Below are 19,315 nucleotides of genomic sequence, written 5' to 3' on the forward strand. Positions count from 1 at the left end.
AACATTTCATAATACAATCCAACATTTGTTCCAATACCACAAAGGATTAAAACTGAGAGTTACATAATCACTCTCTCCACTAACATACACATCTCAAAATTCAAGAGTAATTAGTTTTCATTTTTGTTTTTGTGGAGTGAGAGATTTCATGCCACTCATTCAAAGTTCAATAATTCCTAGAGAAAATCAATCATTTCTTACACACACACACACATTACAATCATTCTAGGCATTTTATAATATAGTCCAAAATTTATTCCATTAACCCAAAGTATTAAAATTGAGAGTTACATGATCACTTTATCCATTGATATACACATATAATAATCCATGAATAATTATTTTTAACTTCTCTTTTAGTGGGGTGAGGGGTTTCATACCACTCATTTCAATGCTCAACAATTCCTTGGGGTATTGGAAATTATTCCTTACATGACATTCAATTCATACAAGTGCTTATCTCCTACAAGCTTGTAACCAATGCATACATCAAGTGTATTCATCATAAAATTTTCATCATTAGTGTATACAAAGTTCCTTTTTCTATCATACTCCATTGAGTATATAGCAAGCATGCATTCATATTTCAACAATTTCACGGTAGGTAATTTTAACCAAGAGAATGTAGACATCCATTTGCATGTGCTTTACTAGTAAACTCAACATTATAGAATGCATTTACTTAATTCATATTTATAAAATTATGGGCCAATACTCATGGTCGTACACACACAATTCCATCCTTTCATTAAATTCATGTATCCAACATATTCATTCATTCCCTTAATGCATTGCCAAACTAGTAACTCTCACATTTCCATTTACAATCCATTACATGAGTGCATCACTCATTCATTTCATTGTTGTCCATCATGGAAGCTCAATGCATGCACTGTATCGTGAAGATTTTTACTAAATTATTTATGTGCTAGAATTTTTTTGTCTTAACTGTACCCTACCTAGGTAAAAATCCAAATCATGCATTCAATTATAACCATATCATCGAAAACAAAAAAATTTCCCAAAGAAATTCTTAACCAATTCCTTCAATTTACCTTTTTTTTGGAGTAAGCAACTTTCATGCTTGTGTAGCTACAAACATTATCATTACTAGTGCCTCGCTAGCTTATATTTCATAGAAGTACACATGATCCCTTGCATTAGTCTTCCTGACAATGATGCTCATGTCATTTTCATCTAGACAAGGCTATCAACTGAAAGGAATAATATCAATAGCATTTCCATATTTATTAATCACAATCACAATCACAATATCAACTGTCAAGCTAGCCATCATGTGCTATAACACTTAATTGCAACCATTTTTAAATTATGCATTAACACATCGGCAATACATTTCAATTATTTGTTTCATTATGTTCCATCATCATTATCCATGCTTATACTATTATCCAAATTCACTCTTCTCAATCTAGAAAAAGGAAATTTAGAAAACACAAGAGGGTTCAATGGAGCCTCAACCTCCCTTCTATATCCTTTACATAGCTTGGATTTTATAGTTTAGTTGTTCACATCACATCAGTCAAGTCCACCTTGGTTATTCTTTATTCAAATATTCCCTTTTCATGTAAATTTGCATTCAACTTAGCAGGAGAATTTTCACAAGTTCATAATAACTTTAGCATATTAAATGGATTCTTCACTCCTTTGTGACTAATCATTGTAGTTTTTAATAAGTTTATGATCTCGATCATAATTTTAACAACCTAGGGGAACCCTCCACCTTATACTCCCATGCATACCAACTATCTCAACCAATGTTATAACAAAACAATAATATTTAATTCCATATGTATTGCTTATAATAGTCGTCTTGACAAAATCTTCTTATAGTCCACTTAGGTGTGCTTACTTCTCATGCTTCTCATTTTTGCACTCTAATTGATCCAATAATATCATGGTTGTTGTAGGGAAAAGTATCCGACTCGGATAACCCTATCCCACTCTAAGGGTGATAGTACCTCAGCAACAACTGTAAAGAAAACTACTTAAGGTTTACTTCTTTATGAAAGCAAGAGAGAATGAAGAAATGCACTAACCGTTTGCCTTGCGCTTAATGTCGAATCCAAACTCTTCTCTTTGATGCTTGCTCCCAGCTCCTTGCTCTTTTGCTGGCCCAGCTACAATGAGATCCTGCAAAATAACAAAGAAGGAAACTACAAGAAGCATGCAATCATAACTGATTCAAGGATTAGCATAAATCAAATATACAATTATCACAATACATCATTGAAACAAGTGCATATAGAAGAACCTCAATAGCTTTTATTAATGGAAGAAGTAAAGTTCTGAGAGTGTTACAACCATTGAAGGCCCCAATCCAGCAACACCTCCCAGCAGAAAGAATTTCTCCTCTTCACCTCCTTCAAGCAATCACCCAATAGTTCTATAGTGAAACCAACAGCATATCATTACTTTGCACAAAATTCCAGCCTCCTGAGCTCATAGGAGAGAGCTCAATATATAGATGAATTGAGAAAGGATGAGTCAGCTTGCAACTGATGTGTAGCTGCCTTGTGTCCTCTCTCTCTTCAGTTGATCTTCAGTTCTTGAGTCCACTTGGAGAACCTTGCTTCCACTTGGAGAAACAGAGCCTCTGACTCATCACAAGGCGAAATCCCTGATCCAAGTGTCATTTTTGGAAGATTCCAGAGCAATGACTCAGTGTGCCACTTGTCCCATCTCGCTCAGCGCAGGTGGCCTTTGTTCTACCTGCTTTGCAACGTAGGTACACCATGGAGGAGTTGAGTTTCAGCGCAGAAGCCTAGTGGAGCACCTGCTTTGATTTCAGGATTGCTTGTTTTTGAGTGTTTTCAGGTGGAGAACTGATCTGAGAGCTGTTGGTTTGCTGACCTTGTTCCTCTAGGGGTAGGAACATCATGTTTAGGGAATTTGGATCCCTTGGATTATTGACAATTCATGCCTGATGCTGCAAGGCACAAAATTGTCTATAACAATGGTACTCAAGTATTAGCCTAACCAACACTTACTCAATTGGTATTCATTTCATAACCATTTATGTGTAACTCTTGCACCTATAAAAGAACCCATTTCACACTAATATCTTAAGTTCCTTTTAACATCAAGGGTAGCACTCACACGTCTTTATTGTCCCTATAATGTCTAGACATCAAGACTTATACACTTATCACAGGCTTCTCTTGAAAATCAATGTATCTCTGAAATCCTTACCATCGCTCGAATGGAAGACCTCAAAAGCACACTTACCAATAGGATTTTCTATTCCATGAGAAAATAAACTCTGCTTGCACAAGTTTTTAAAATAGTGTCCACACATAACATATTAAATCACACTTAAAGCAAGTTGCCAAGCTCTACTACGTACTTCATACTTACTCCAAGATTCATGTCATTGGCCATGTATCCATGCTACGCATTAGACAAGGTACTCAAGGTTACCTTTAGGTATGCTTTTAACACCATCACATGCTCATATGAATACCCATGTGTTTCACCTTATGCATGTACTTGCATTTAGGTTTAAAGTCAATATAACTTGTAGCAGTTACCTCCCTACTCATCAATTCAACAATATTTTAGTATATTCTCAATTTATAGCTCTCTTTGTCAGGAGAGTCTCTCTAACACACTTGCTACTCAGGTACCTTGTTCAACATGGCCTTCACTCAGGGAAACCACAAAGTGTTAATATTTTTTAAAACATGACAAGCAAACCTTATGCTTTGCTCCTTAACTTAGCTTACCCTTGCATATGTCCTCATGCATTTGAGCTAGTAAATATACATGCACATTCCTTTCTAGGAATGCTACTTCATTATTTACTTATTAGGGATTCATAAGCATGAGGAATTTCCTCTTCTTATGCACACAATCCTTTTTTGTGTCAAAACAACATCTTATTAGCTATGATATTACATCGGCATTTTATTAATTCATTTCCAGGGATAATTCCTCAGCCATCTAGGACACCTATCATGGAACTAGAACTAATACCTTTCAACACATAATCTTTAGATTAGATATAAATTACACGAACAATTTCCATTCCTAGATAGTCACAAATTTTAAGATAAGGTCATTGGAAAATATCATGCGTACAAATATTTTTAACAAGTAATAATCCTTTCCTCCTCAATTATACTCAAGTATCTTAATGAGATACATTCATTTACATTTAACATTTTAGCAATGTATTATAATATTGTACCCAAGCATTGCATTTAGGCACACATGCACATATATTTATATGCATTTATACATACATAATAAAATGGGTGTGCAAGTGTATCCACTACACACTTTTATCCACCCTTAAGTCTACCAAATTAATTCAAGATCGAGATCATTCACGGGATTTCACACTTATTTACATGGAGTTTAACAAGGAATATCTAGCAAGATTTATGTCTTGCTTTAAATCCATCTTGTTCGTTCACTAATGACTTGTAAACATAAGTAATTCCATTATTCTCTTGCTCTCACATTCCTTCTAGATGATGTAGAAAATTCCCATCAATGGCACTACACCTTGTCATGAGGTTGTCTTTAAAAAATCCTCTAGAAGAATGTCTTCCCTTCCCAATCAAGGGTTTCTAATGTGGTCCTCGCAACATTACTCTCACTAAGAGAGTTCCCTTAATTCTTCCATTACAATAAGTGGATTTCTAACTGTTCCATTTGTCAGATCAATATCTCTATCCAAGGAACTTGATCTCACCAACTTGAGCCTCTATTTAAGAAATTATCACAATGGCAAGTATGAAGTCTATTCCTTACACTTTCTAGCTCTTGAAGCTATATCCCTATAATGTGTCATATTTATATCTTTTAATGATAAAAATTTAGTGGTCTATTTTTTGGCCCATCTAGCCATTGGTTGAACCGCTACTCTCTTGCCACTATGTCACCTACCCAATCCCTAAGTTCAATTAAGAAGTGAGTGCAGCAAAACTTTTACTTTAGATTCATTGCTAATTCCATCATTTAATTTTGCAATGGATGGTGTTGATCAAAAGATTTCCAATTCTTATAGCCTTTACTGATTTGAAGTTATGGGCACAAAGTTATGGCTCTTCAACTCTTATTTAAAGGTTTGTGCTTTTCCTTTCACTTCATACCTTTTCACCTTTATTTTTATTTCACTTATGAGTGTAATTACATAATTCATCATAATAATACATTTAAACATGTATTAAGATAATTATTAAAGTAACTTGATGTTCATAGTATTATCTTATTTTATAAAATATTAATTAGGTTTGTTACACAAAACCTTTTTTCATAGTAAATCCTTACCATTTTCCCAAATATTTTATTTTTTTATTTTTTTCATATGATGACGAATTGGTAACTCATTGGAGGAATCTGGGCGAGGCCCAAATTCAAACTTAGTGGCTGCCACTATAATACCAAGAGACTTCTATAATGAAATTTGAAACCAAATGAAAAGATAACACCCATTTTATAAGCCACTCAATCATCCCATGAGAAAACACAAAATATTTATTATTTTACTGATCATAAATTTAAAAATATGTTAAAACAAAAAACCTCAATCTATCGGTAGACACTAATCATTTCCAAGATGGCAATCACAAATGGAAATAATAACATCCATTTTGTGAGCCACTCAAGCATCCCATGAGAAAACAGAAAATCTTTATAATTTTACTAATCATAAGTTTGAAAAATATGTTAAACAAAATATCGCTGGCCCCTAATCATTTCCAGGATGGCAATCACACATACTATAGACGGAGATAGGTACTAATCATGAAACCATTTCGCAAAGTAAATAGTATTTTATCATGTTTATTTCGATACTCACCAATGTGGATGTGGCGAAACTTTCCCATACCCATGTAAGGCTTTCTGCATCCCTGCATTCCGTGAAAATTTTTATTCCCACGTGGAATTCAAATGAGATCCAAAATACATATAACCATTTATAAAATATTTTTGAGAGGTCCAGTGATATTTCAAATTTAGTAAAATTTGTGATTTTACTTTTTTTAAATGGAAAATATAGATTAAACCCATGAACTATTATAGCAAAAATATCTCATGACATTTATGGCATTAAATTATATGTAATTTTATTTTATAATTAAAAACCTCTTATACAAATGGAGGATAAACAAGTAGATTTTAATGAGTAATCAAGGAGATAACATTATGAAAACAACCCTCAACTCTTAAACCTCAGAAGTCTACTCTTCTAATCCCTTCTAAGATAATGTTTGCTCAAGTCATAATTGGAGAAAGAACGCAAGCTTCCAAAATAATGCTAATATTACTTGTGATTATGTAATTATAACATGTAACCAATCATATGAATAAAGAAACCTCAGAAGGATCGGATGCCTCCAAAAGCATGCCAATATATATTTGTGGGTATGTAATTATAGCAAGTAACCAGTCATATGAATAAAGAGAAAAATTGAGGCCATAAAATCCAATTGCCTCCATAGTCAATTAGTCATAAATGAGATGTACCATTCTAGATAAATATGGTCAATTAAGGATTTAAGAGCACATTGCAAATGAAATGTAAAGGCTAAAATTAAGGCTTGTTTCCCTCCGAGAGTTAATATTTCAAGCCCTGTAATTCCTAATGGTAATTATGAACACATTCTATTATTTTCTATACTTCACACCAACTCTATGATTTCGATTAGAAAGGCCTCAAAACCAAGCCCTTATCCAAAAGGACTTGGAATCCAAATTCTAGTCTTTAGATTAGAGCTTTTGAGAGATTGCCCATTTATTATTAAAAAACATTATTTTTTATTTCAAAATCTTCTTTGGAGACTTTTAACTTAGCCTTTATCATAATATAGGGTTTTCCACCCTGAAGCTAGATTCATGATAAATATCATGGTAGCTTATCCATGATTAGACTTATCTACAACTCCCTTGGTTTGCTGAGTTCTTTCACTACGAGATCCATTATTGACCCTTCCTTATTCAAGTAAGCTTCCATAGTCACTCAAGGAATTTAAGGTGTAGAATATATTCCCTCCTAGTGCACGCACACACATACACACACATATATATTACAGTAACCCTATCACAAAAGATAACAAGTGAATAGGACACCAGAAAAACCTCTATCAACACTTTCCATTTAAAAATTTAGAGATACAGTGACGTACATACAAATCCAAATTTTAGTTCAACACACATTAAAATTATTTACATATCCATGAACATAATTTTCAAAAAAATCCACAAAATTATTTTGCAATTAAATCACTAAACCATTTATCTAATTTATAATAAAAGTTACCAGCAAATGATGGAGGGTGGGCCTTTTCACACCCAACCATAGGATCAATTGTTTGGTTCATCTTTTGTTGTAGTTGGCCATCCCTCATCCAAACCATGGTGCTATCAAGGGATCATTTTCAATGAAACTACAAAAAATAATGTGGTTTCTCAACTAGATTGCACAACATTTAGGAGTCACTTGAATAACACAAGGATCCCTCAACAACCTCCACTCCCATTGCCTCCATGCTTACCCCAAAAAATAGTCAAACACACAACTATCAATTCCTAAATGTTATACAACCAACCAAAACCTTTCTTGGTACACTTTCCACTTAGAAGTCACCGCAAAGTCATTTTTATGTATCCCTTGCTTCCTTATTATGAATGGATTATGTTCTTCCCCCTTTTTCATGGGATTTAATGGGTCAAATGAGGAACTTTGCAAGTCATATCAAAATTTTTGAGATGGATACTTACCCATACCTTAGAGTGATGGTTTTATACCATTTTTTAACCACCCCTCATAATTATCAGGAGTTGGTTTTTCAATTACTAACCTCCATTCATTAACTAAATTATGTAAAATATGGAAGAAACAAGTTTTCAATTTCAACAGAGAAAACAGGATTTTGGGCAAGGGTTATTTCAATAAGAAACAATTCTCACAATTCCCCCCCCACTAATGGCATTATGATAAGTATAGGTGCTCATCACTTCATTTAGCTATCCAACATTTTCTTAGCATATATATATATATATATATATATATATATATATATATATAGCTATCCAACATTTTCTTAGCATATATATATATATATATATATATATATATATACATGTCAATGTAGGCATTCACATAATTAATTACATCATTATCAAGGGATAAAAATGGGGTAGTTACATATGGAATGTCCAAGAGTGAAGATCGAGCATTGACACCCAATGGGTTTGCTACAATGGTTTCCAATTTCATAGTGGAGATGGGAGGTGGATAACCATTGACTTTATTACTAAGTAGGTAGACAACAAGACGATATTATATAATAATGGTATTGATGGATAAATTGGAAAAGGTTGTTAATTTTATTCCAATGAAATGAAACCATAAGGTAGCTAATATTGCAGAAATATACATGAAAGAAATTGCCAGATTGCATGGAATACCTATGGAAATTATTTCAAATAGACATTGAAAATTTACTTCAAAATTTTGGAGAGGACTATTTAAAGGATTTGGTATAAATATGAATTTTAACATAGTATATTATTCATATACAAATGGGAAAATAGAGAAATTCAACTAAGTGATTGAGGACATGTTAAGAATGTATGTGATGGATAATATATATATATATATATATATATATATATATATATATATATATTGTTTGATTGAGTTAGACTACAATAATGGGTATCAAGCATCTCTTAAGATGAATATATTTGAAGCTCTATATAGTAGGAAATGCAATACTTTAGTGAGTTGGTGAAATTGAGAAAATAGTGTTGTACTATGGTAATAACTTCTCAATGGGGTGGAATAGAAAATTGTAAAAAATAAATAGAATTTAAAGGCTACACAAGATAGACATAAAATCTATGTAAATAGGAGCAGACAAACATAAATTTGAAGTGGGAGAGCATGTATTTTTTAAAGTGAATCCAAAGAAAACTTCCATGAAACTAGATAGTTGTACTAAATTAGCAACTAGTTTTTGTGGTCCATTTGAAATATTAGACATGATAGGAACAATTGCATACATTCATGCATTGTTTGCTTCCATGAAAGTCCATAATTTGTTTCATGTGTCTTTGTTTATAATGTATGTACATGATCATAACCATGTTGTTGTTTGGAATTTGACTTCGCTGGAGCTAGAAGGAGACTTCTAGGTATAACTACTATGTATAATGGATATGAAGTTCATGGTGCTTTGGAACAAGGCCAACATATGGGTAAAGGTCTAGTGGACTAGCTACAACCTTAAATAAGTTACATGGGAGTTAGAAGATGTAATGTGGGAAACATAGTTGTAGTTATTTTTGAATTTTTGATAATTTTTTAATGAGCATCGTATATGGCGATATGAACTGAGGACGATGCAAAAATAAGGGGTAGGGGAATGTGACACCCTAGTTTTGATCACCAAATGAATAATGCATATATGTGGATGATGAAATGCTAAAGAGCCTAGCAATGTAATCATTTACAAATAGTATTAATAAAAATATATCAATGGCTTTATATTAACAAGGAAAAGAGTTATAGGGGGCTATGATTCCTCAAGAGAATGGATGATAGCTAGAGAGGCTAGACCAATGTTTACCATATATTATTAAACCCATATCGAATTAGTTAATGAATTACAACACAATAACCAATCAAATAGGAACTGAACCGAGCTCTCACTTTTTTAGAGGTAGCAAAAAATCACCCAATTTTGAACACTGTTGATTTAGAATACATTTTTTTTAACATATTTTTTATACTTTATAATTTTCTTTGCACGTATTTTTTTTAAATGTTAGTGATTTTCATGTCAATTTTGAAAAGTGTTGATGCAGCATCAACCTCTTTTTCAGGCTTATTTTTGACACTTTAAAATTTTTGATATATTAAGTATGGATAATTTTTTTTAAATGTTGGTGATTTTCATGCGGATTTTGAAAAGCATCAACCATTTTCTTTAGACATATTTTTGACAATTTAAATTTTCTTGTGTCCTAAGTATGCACAAAAAATTTTAAATGTTGATTATTTAACCATTTTTCAAGTTTCCTTATTCCTCTTCTTGTTTTTCGTCTTAAGATGTTTGTTTTTTAAGGGTTTTCTAAACTTGTGCTCTTTGTTTTTTTTTGCAATGTTTTTTTATATTCAATTTTTTTTTTTTAAGTTCAAAAAAAAAATTAGTATTTTGAGGTTAGGATTTTTTTAAATATTTATATATTGTTAATTAATACTTCAATACACATAAAATAATTGTCACTAAAAATTAATAATTTTAAACACTCAAAAAACATTCTGCATATAGATATAGTTTAAAAAAATACCTATTCCTAGACCTTTTTGCTAAAAATGACATGTTAAATAAAATGTTTTTTTATGAAAAAACTGAATAAAAAAAGTTGGAAAAATATAAAATTTTATGAAATTTATGAATTTTATATCCAAAGATGATGACATTTGAAGTTTTCATTTCCAAAACAAATGGTTCAGATCAAATTTTAAGAAAAAATAACCAAAAAAAAGGTTAAAAAAGGAAAAGAAATTAAAACATACAATTTAAAAAATAAAATAAAATTAAAAAAAAAACATTAAAAAAATACAATTAAATAATAATAAAAAAACATTAAAATAAATAAGCATAATAAAAATAAAAAAATGAATTAAAATAATCACACATTAAAATAAAGAAATTGAAAAAACATAACATTAAAAAAATTGAAAAAATCAAAAATCAAAAAATATTAAAATCAAAATCAAAATAATAAAAAAAAAATTAAAAACATTTAAAAAAAATAAAAAATTAAAGAAAAAAAATAAAGTTAAAAACAATTAAAACTAAAAAATTAATAATAAAAAAATTAAGTATTAAAAATTAATAATGGCCCACCCACGAACCCTCAGGCTAAGCTGGGCAATTTCAAGGATCAACACAGCTCCATTTTCCCTGGCCCATGGACCCTCGGGTTGCTAGGTAGGGAATCAACTAGCCTCGCCCAACCACCTGAGGGGCCATGGTGGAGGCATTATTTTATTGTTTTAATTTATTTTTTTTTAAGTTTTTTATTTTATTTTGTCTATTTTATTTTAGATATATTATTTTTATTTTATTTTATTGGTTGTAATTATTAATTTTAAAAATTTTCGTTTTTCATTTTTTATTTTAATGATTATTTATTTATTTATTTTAATGTTGTTTTTTTGTTTTGTTTGTTTGTTTGATTTTTGTTTTAATTATCTAATTTGGTTTTATTTATTCATTTTTTATTGTTTTGTTTGTTTGTCTTAATTTTTAAATTTTTTTCTTAAATTATGTATTTTTGGAAATATTTTCTTTTTTTTCATTTATTTTTTTATATTTTTTAATTAAAAAAACTTTGTTTTTTATTTTATTTTTGTGCTAAAAATTATATTTTTTATGAGTTAATTTTGTTTTTTATTTTGTTTTTTTGGCTAAAATTTATATTTTTTTATGAGTTAATTTTTATTTTTTATTTTTTTTTTGAATTTTTTGAGTCACTTTTTATTTTTATTTTTTATGTTTTAATATATTTTTTATTTACTTCTTATTATTTTTTTAACTTTTTGTTTTTTTTGTTTTTGTTTTAATTTTTTTCAATGTTTAAATTTTTGTTTTGTTTTTGTATTTTTCATTTTCATTTATTATTTTGTTTTATTTTATTTCTTTTTGTTGGGTTTGTGTTGATCATGGATTAGCAACCCAACCCTATTATGTGTTAATTTAATAGTTGATTTTAAAGATTTTGTTATAATGGATCAATTATGCCCCAACAATGTGTCAATTTAGTGGTTGATTTTTAATTTTTCATTGCAATGGGTCGAGTCACATACACTGTGTGTCAATTTGATGGTTGATTTTCAAAGTTTTGTTGTAATGTGTCATTGTCTTAGGCTAAGATTTTAAAATAACTATACTTTTAGCATTTAAAAAAGAAATTACTTTTGGTATAATGACTCTTTCATTAAGGTTTTCATTTTTAAAAAAAAATTAGTGATATAATTTTTCCACATTGCCATGGTTGAAATATGTTGAAAACTTAAGGTTTTTTGTAGTCATGATATTTGGTTTTAATTTCATGGATGAAAATTTGTCAAAATTTTAAGGTTTTTCTTAGTCATGATATTTTATCTTTAATGCTATGGTTGAAAACAATTATAAGTATTTTATCTTTAACATCATGGCTGAAAATTGTTGAAATTTTAAGGCTTTACAGAGACTTGATATTTTATCTTTAATGCAATTCCTAAAAATCATTGAAATTTTAAGGTTTTTTGGAGTCATGATATTTTACCTTTAATGTTATTGCTAAAAAATGTTGAAAATTCTCCCCCCCCATCCCGCCCCCCCCCCCCCCCCCCCCCCACCCCCTTCGAAAAAAAAAGGACGTTATTCAAGTATTAACACATTTCATTTTTAGAGTGACTTTCACACAAAAAAATTGGTTTTCGTTTCCATTTTTTTTAAATGTTGAAAATATACCATCAGAAGAAAAAAAATAAAAAAAAAAAAAAATAAATGTTGTTCCAACGTACGCACTTTTCATTTTTGTGTTTTCTTTTTCATATTTTTTCAAGTGTTTTGGCTAAAGTTCTCATTTTGAGGTTACAATTCTCGTTTGATAGGTTATTTTTTTTACATGAGATTCTTATTTGCCATGCCACATAGTGCATTATGAGAATTCATATATTAAACATAGTTTTTAGATGGTTATGGGATTCCCCACTCATTATTCCTCATTCATTTTTGCTCTTGCTTCTTGGAGAGAAGATTCTTGCAAGGGAGAACCATTGCTAGTTGTTGCATGCTAATATTGGTTACTATCCAACATGTGAGGATGCCTAAGTGCATGGATGCATTCACATTATGAGGAAATCATCCATGGAGCCTCCAACATTGATATTTCCTAACCAATAACACTATTTCCGTAGATGGAAATGCAATAGGATAACTAATTGAATTGTAAAGAAAGGAATTCATTTTCCTAGGTTTCCCAAACTAAACTATAAAGGGAGATGGAAGTTGAGATGGCTATGTCATTAGTTGAGTAAAAAGTGATGTCATGGGATTTCAATGTGAGTGTGTAAATTACGATAGCATGAGAATATTGAATTTTTGTGAGGGATCAGAGTTCGCCTAGGCACCTGTCCTTATGGATTCATAGCCTCATCTTGGAGGTGGCCTACTATTGAGATATTTGCATCAAAAAATTCTATGGTTGGATAGAACATCTAACGTCTACAAGTAGTTGATTAAAACTTTTGGGAAAGGTAAGTGTTCTCTATTAATTATATTGATGCTCTATGTATTTTGTGTTCATTTATTGTTTAATGTTATGTGTATTTGTTATTACTATCCACAATGTGATGAATGTGTTCCTTGTTAATGTGTATATGTTTTCTTTATGATTTGCATGAATTTATTTTCCACCAAATACTTCATGAATCATGTAAACCATATCAAAGTTCTAATATATTTTCAAGAGCTTGAGATCTTGAGGTACCCTATGATTTGGGTGTGTTTAGTTGGTATTAGAGATGGAATTTTATTGTAACATGACTCACCTTGGATTTGGGTGTGTTACAATCATGAAGGTAGGCATGGAATACCACCCATGGGTAGATACACTACTTAAATAGGGAAATATAATAGAGATTCAACAATTGGTTAAATTAGGGCATAACTGAAAAATCCCCAAGGTAAGACAAAGGAGGGTGAATAATATAATAGAAAGCCAATGCATTAATCAGGACATTGAGATATTTTGAATGTTAAACATATGGCTGTAGATGATTAGGGTACTTCATTTAGGTTCTAGATTAGCTTTACTCATAAATTAGTAAAGTAAATTGAACCAACTAACTAGGGTTAATTAATAGAGAATTCCTTTAGTGAGTACTAAATAGTAATGTTAGAAATGTGAAGAGAAGAGTGGAAATAACACACTTAGTATTTGTTGTTGTTGATTATTAATTTCTTTGAAATAAAGTAGAGAGTTGTGATATTCCTCCGAGAGTGGACTAGACTTTAGAATTACCTACACACTCAGTTTCAAATTATTTCAAGAGAGGACATGCCCCAATCTCCAATATGAATATATATATTCAATATAACTAAGTAATCACTAGATTTACTACTATAAATATAAATTAATTTAAGATGTCAAGTGTAGAGATTTAGTGCCTCAAAAGGGATGTTATCCCCATTGTTGTAGCTATAATGAAGCCTCCCTTAAGGTTGTAGGGTTAAAAATTTCAAAGTATGATTGGAACCATACCAATGAGGGTGCTCTAGGGTGAATCAAACAAACCTACAATATTTGAGTCAAGATGGTTAAAAGAGTCATTGTATATGGGTTGAATATGATAGTTGTAGGAAACCCTAGGGGTTTGAGAGAGGTGGAATGGCCCTCCTTCGACAGGTCACTTCCTGTCGACTTCAACTCATTATCTAGATGACTTAGAAACTCCCTTTCAGTACCTTAGAGCTTGCATTCCTTAATGGCAATTTCTTCCCGTCCGACAATAGGTTTTCATCATTGGCCTTTGATTGGATGATTCCACAAGTGTTCAACTTCAACTTCATTATCACAATCGTGGATTGTACCGTCATACCTTGAGAGTCATTGTCATGATTGGTGGATTCTCTCGTGCTTGTTAACGATCCACATCATTGGCTAGTAATCAGGTGGTTTTCTAGCATGTTCGACTTCGACACATTCATTTGCATGTTAGAATTCATACTTTGATCAGGTTGGGATGGAGCGCAAGACCCTGAGTCTTGTCTGATATGACTTAGGTTGTGTGGAGTTATGTGGTATTCATGATTGTACACATGTTTCTTTTATATGGATGGTTGTGACCATACCATGGGACTTTACATTTATGATGATCCTTCTATATCAGATGGCTGCATCCATACGTCTAATCTTAGATTTACAAATGATCCTTCTCATTTCAATGGTTGCGCCCATGCCATGGATCCTTTCATATAGTCCTAATTATCCGGATGGCTGCGTCCATACCATGGATTCATGTTTTGATATTAGATATGTATATGTATATGCATCCTTTATTTGTAGGTCTCATGACAGTGTTTGTCCTTGTCCTTGCAAAAGCTCGTAAAGCATCTCAACCATCACTCCACGTTCTGCCTTCATGCTTTAGGGGGCATCGATTACACAATATTTTGTCACACCCCCTACACTTCCCTGTGACACACCCTAATGTTCCCAAAACATGGCCATTATGCAGCGTACTCATTCATATATGCAACTCAGATCCTTCCTAATACATTGATTGGAAAATGCCTTGAGCTTCCCCTGAAGGAAATAGCTCTAAAACCTTAATTTGAGAATCATCGCCCTTATGAGACTAAAAACAACGATGATCACCTGTTGCACTTTACTTGACCCGTCATGGCATCGCTCTATTCACTTCTAGACATAATCCCAAAAAAGCAATTTTCCCAAAGAGGATGAGAAGCTTTGTGATCTAGAAGCTTCCGAAGTGGTGAGCTGGAGGTGGTTCGGCATAGCTAAGGTTGAATTCTCCCAACTTAGCCTATTTTTATTATCCCTATGAGCTACCTCCTTGAGAAAAGGGCCTACTCCTATCTTTGGAGAGATCCTCACTCCCTTTCCTAGCCTATATATTCATCCTCTCCCATTCCTAAATGGTTGGTCTATGTCTATTTTCACCCTTATGCTAAGATTGTGCCTATATGCTACTCATTTTGCTTGGAGAGCTTAGCTTGGACTTGGATATTCATTCAAGGACAACCTATCAACATCAAGGCTTGGTTGTATGATTCCCCTTCTTTTCTATTAATATACAACTATCGGTTCATTTTCCATTGATGTGTATGTTCATGTATCATCTATCTTAACATTCCTTGATCAGTTAAGTAGGTTTCTTTTGAATATGTTATTTGTATTTGAATTCCTTGTTGTGTATTGATCTCTTGTGCAGGTGGATAAACGCTAAGAGTAGCAGGAACGAGCTCATGATGCAAGTGATTCAAGGTTTTCAACAAAGGAGATCGAGATAGCATCAGAACGAGGTAGGTCGTCTTCTTCGTTTCTCTTTTCAATCGTAACCTAGGAAAGTGTCTGGTAGATTGTCACTTAGGTTGTTATTCCCACTCATTAGGCTAGAGGGATCATCTCTATCTGTAGAGAGGATTTACCTAGACAAGTGCAGGAGGTGTCACAAAATGTTGTGTAACACATGGCGGAAGAAAAGAAATATGAGGGAGAAAGAGATCGTTTCAAAATATTTCTCAAAGAATCCCTTGAGCGACAAAGGAATGCGATGATGGTTAAATTTTCCTAGATCCTACAATGGCTACCCACAGGTGAAACATCTTCATCCAACAGCCATACTGGAGGCGCCACTCCCTTTAAGGTATAAGCCAACTTTGACATTCCCATATTTGAAGGCTAGATAGATGCAGATGTTGTAAATAGATGGTTAAATCTATTGGGAGGAGATTTTTTGGTGCATGACGTTTCCAATCAGGAAAATATTACTTTTGTACTTCTAAAAGTTGGCCCCCATGTCAAGGACTAGTGGGAAACCTACTGTAAAGGGAAGGACAAGAGGGAACCCTCACTATTTTCATCCAAAACCACTTGGAATTCTTTTCGAGATGTCATCAAGGAAAAATATTACCCTGTCAGGAGCTATGAATATAAATACATAAAGTGGACCATGTTGCAACAAGGAAGGGACCAAGACATGTCGGAGTTAACAAATATTTTTCATACCCTTCACACGAAGTTGAGTATCAAGGATTCTGAGTGACATTTGGTACTCAAGTACCATGACTATCTACACAAGTACATGCACGACGAGATGGAGTTCCTGTGCATCTCTTTTCTTGGCATCCCATATCGATATGTTGTCAAGGTCGAGAAAAAATTTAAACAGAAGAAGCGATACTTTGGATCTGCAAATCTGAAGCAAGGGAAAGGTGCCCTCAAACTGCAGAACAAAGGACAAAGCCAAGGCGAGGTGACCTAGGAAAACCCATTGAAGCCACAAGTAAAGAAAAACACCATAAAGACAAAGAAAGACACAGGAAAATGGTGTGAGTTCCATAAGAGCCCCACTCACAACACAAGTGAGTGTCGATCCAAGCAGTCAATTTTGGTCAAGCTGAGGGCTTCTGAATCATATGCATATTCCAAATCTAAGTCATAAATAGACAAGGGGAATGAAAAAGTTAAGCATATTATTGATGTGGAAACTAGTGCCACAATTGCCACCACCAAGATCTAGAAGATTGAGCTCAAAGATGCATAAGAGGGGGAGCCGCTCTTCCACTCACAATTGTGGGTGAAGGGTTATTCATTGCAGTTCATTGTCGAAAATGGAATCCAAAAGAACCTCATTTTAGCATAGGTCATGACATAGTTCAGCCTACCAAGCACACCACACCTACATCCATACACCATCTGGTGGCTTCACCAAGGACGAGATCTCTGCGTCAGCCAGTAGTGTCACCTTCCCTACAACATCAAGCCCTTCACATATGAGGTACTATGTCATGTTGCTCCTCTTGAAGTTTGTGATGTATTATTAGGCCAACCATACTTTTGAAAGTGTCATGTTATGTATGAGTCTAGGCCTCGCACTGTTATTATTTCTTTGGGTAATAAGTTATACAGGATATTGGAGGTAGCACAATTTATCGCCATCTCTTTGATCTCTACAAAGAAATGTCATAAGAGCATGTCCTAGACCGAGAAATTTGTATTCCTTATTATTCTCCCTTGGGATAAGAAGAATATTGTGGCCACATCCATGGCATCCAGACAGGGCTCCTCCGCATGGCAACAGAAGATGGATAGGTCATGGAAGAATACATGGACATATTCACCTCAGCCACAAGGGTACTCCTACACTGTTAGGTCAAGCATTCCATCAATTTGAATCCGGTCGTGCTGCTACCCAATGGGACGATCTATCAACACTCTGTTCTAGAGAATGATGAAATAAAGAGGTAGATTTAGGATTTGTTGCAGAAATGGAACATCATGCGAAGTTCATCACCCTATGGGAGCCTGATCATGTTCGTACAGAAGAAGAACGAGACCTGGAGACTCTGTATTGACTATCGGGTGTTGAATAACATCATTGTCTGGAATAGGTATCCAATCCCATAAATTGATGACCTTCTAGACCATCTCAAGTGGGAAAAATATTTCAACAAGATTGACTTTAAGTCTGGTTATCACCACGTACCAATTGAACCCTCTGATGTGTGGAAGACTACCTTTAAATCCAACGAGGGCCTTTTCGAATGGTAGGTCATGCCTTTCGAGTTGATGAATGCCCCTGCAATGTTCATGATGTTTATGGATGACATCTTGCAGCCCTTCATCAACTCATTCGTGGTAGTTTATTTTGACGACATCTTGATCTTCAACAAGAATTGGGAAGAGCACCTCCACCATTTTCGATAGGTCCTCCAAACCCTACGACAACAAAAATTGTGTGCCAATTTGCAGAAATGAACTTTTGGTATGACCCGGGTTCAATATGTGGGGTATATCATTGATGAGAAGGGCGTGCATGTGGAGCCAGCAAAGATACAATTTATTAGGGATTGGCCAACCCCATCCACTCTAACGGAGCTCCGCATATTTTTTGGTCTTGCCAATTTCTATTGCAAGTTTGTGTTGAGGTTCTCTCATATCAATTGGCCTTTAAGTCAATTCACCAAGGATGGGTCAAAAGAAAATTTCTTTTGGTCTGAATCCCAACAGAAGGTGTTTGTCGAGTTGAAGCATCGCATTTACTCTACACCAATGCTCACATTAACATACCTACAACAACCATTTGAGATTGAGACAAATTCCTCTGACTATGACATTGGTGAAGTTCTTACTCAACAGGGACATCCAATGGCATATCACAATGATACACTTTTAGACATAGTATGAAAGTATCCCTCCTTTAAAAAAGAAATATATTCCATTCTACAGGCTTGTTGACAATGGAAAGATTACATTATGGGGAAGGAAACATTCATCCACATAGACCACCAACCCCTTGTAGTTCATATGGACACAAGGAAAGTTGCAGAACGATCACCATCAGAAATGGTCCACATACCTGCAACAGTTCCATTTGAACATTAAGGACAAGAAGGGAAAAACAAATAATGTTTTAGACTGCCTTAGCTGACTTTCGATTATGGCGCTGACTACTATGCTCAACACTTGTGCACACAAGACTTCGAGGTGGCTGCCTCTTTACAAGAGTGATCCAGAATTTGGCAACACATGC

This window comes from Pinus tabuliformis, chromosome 3_2 (assembly GCF_031772625.1).
Source record: "Pinus tabuliformis cultivar Carrire ecotype Pingquan chromosome 3_2, CPIR1, whole genome shotgun sequence".
Classification (NCBI taxonomy): domain Eukaryota; kingdom Viridiplantae; phylum Streptophyta; class Pinopsida; order Pinales; family Pinaceae; genus Pinus; species Pinus tabuliformis.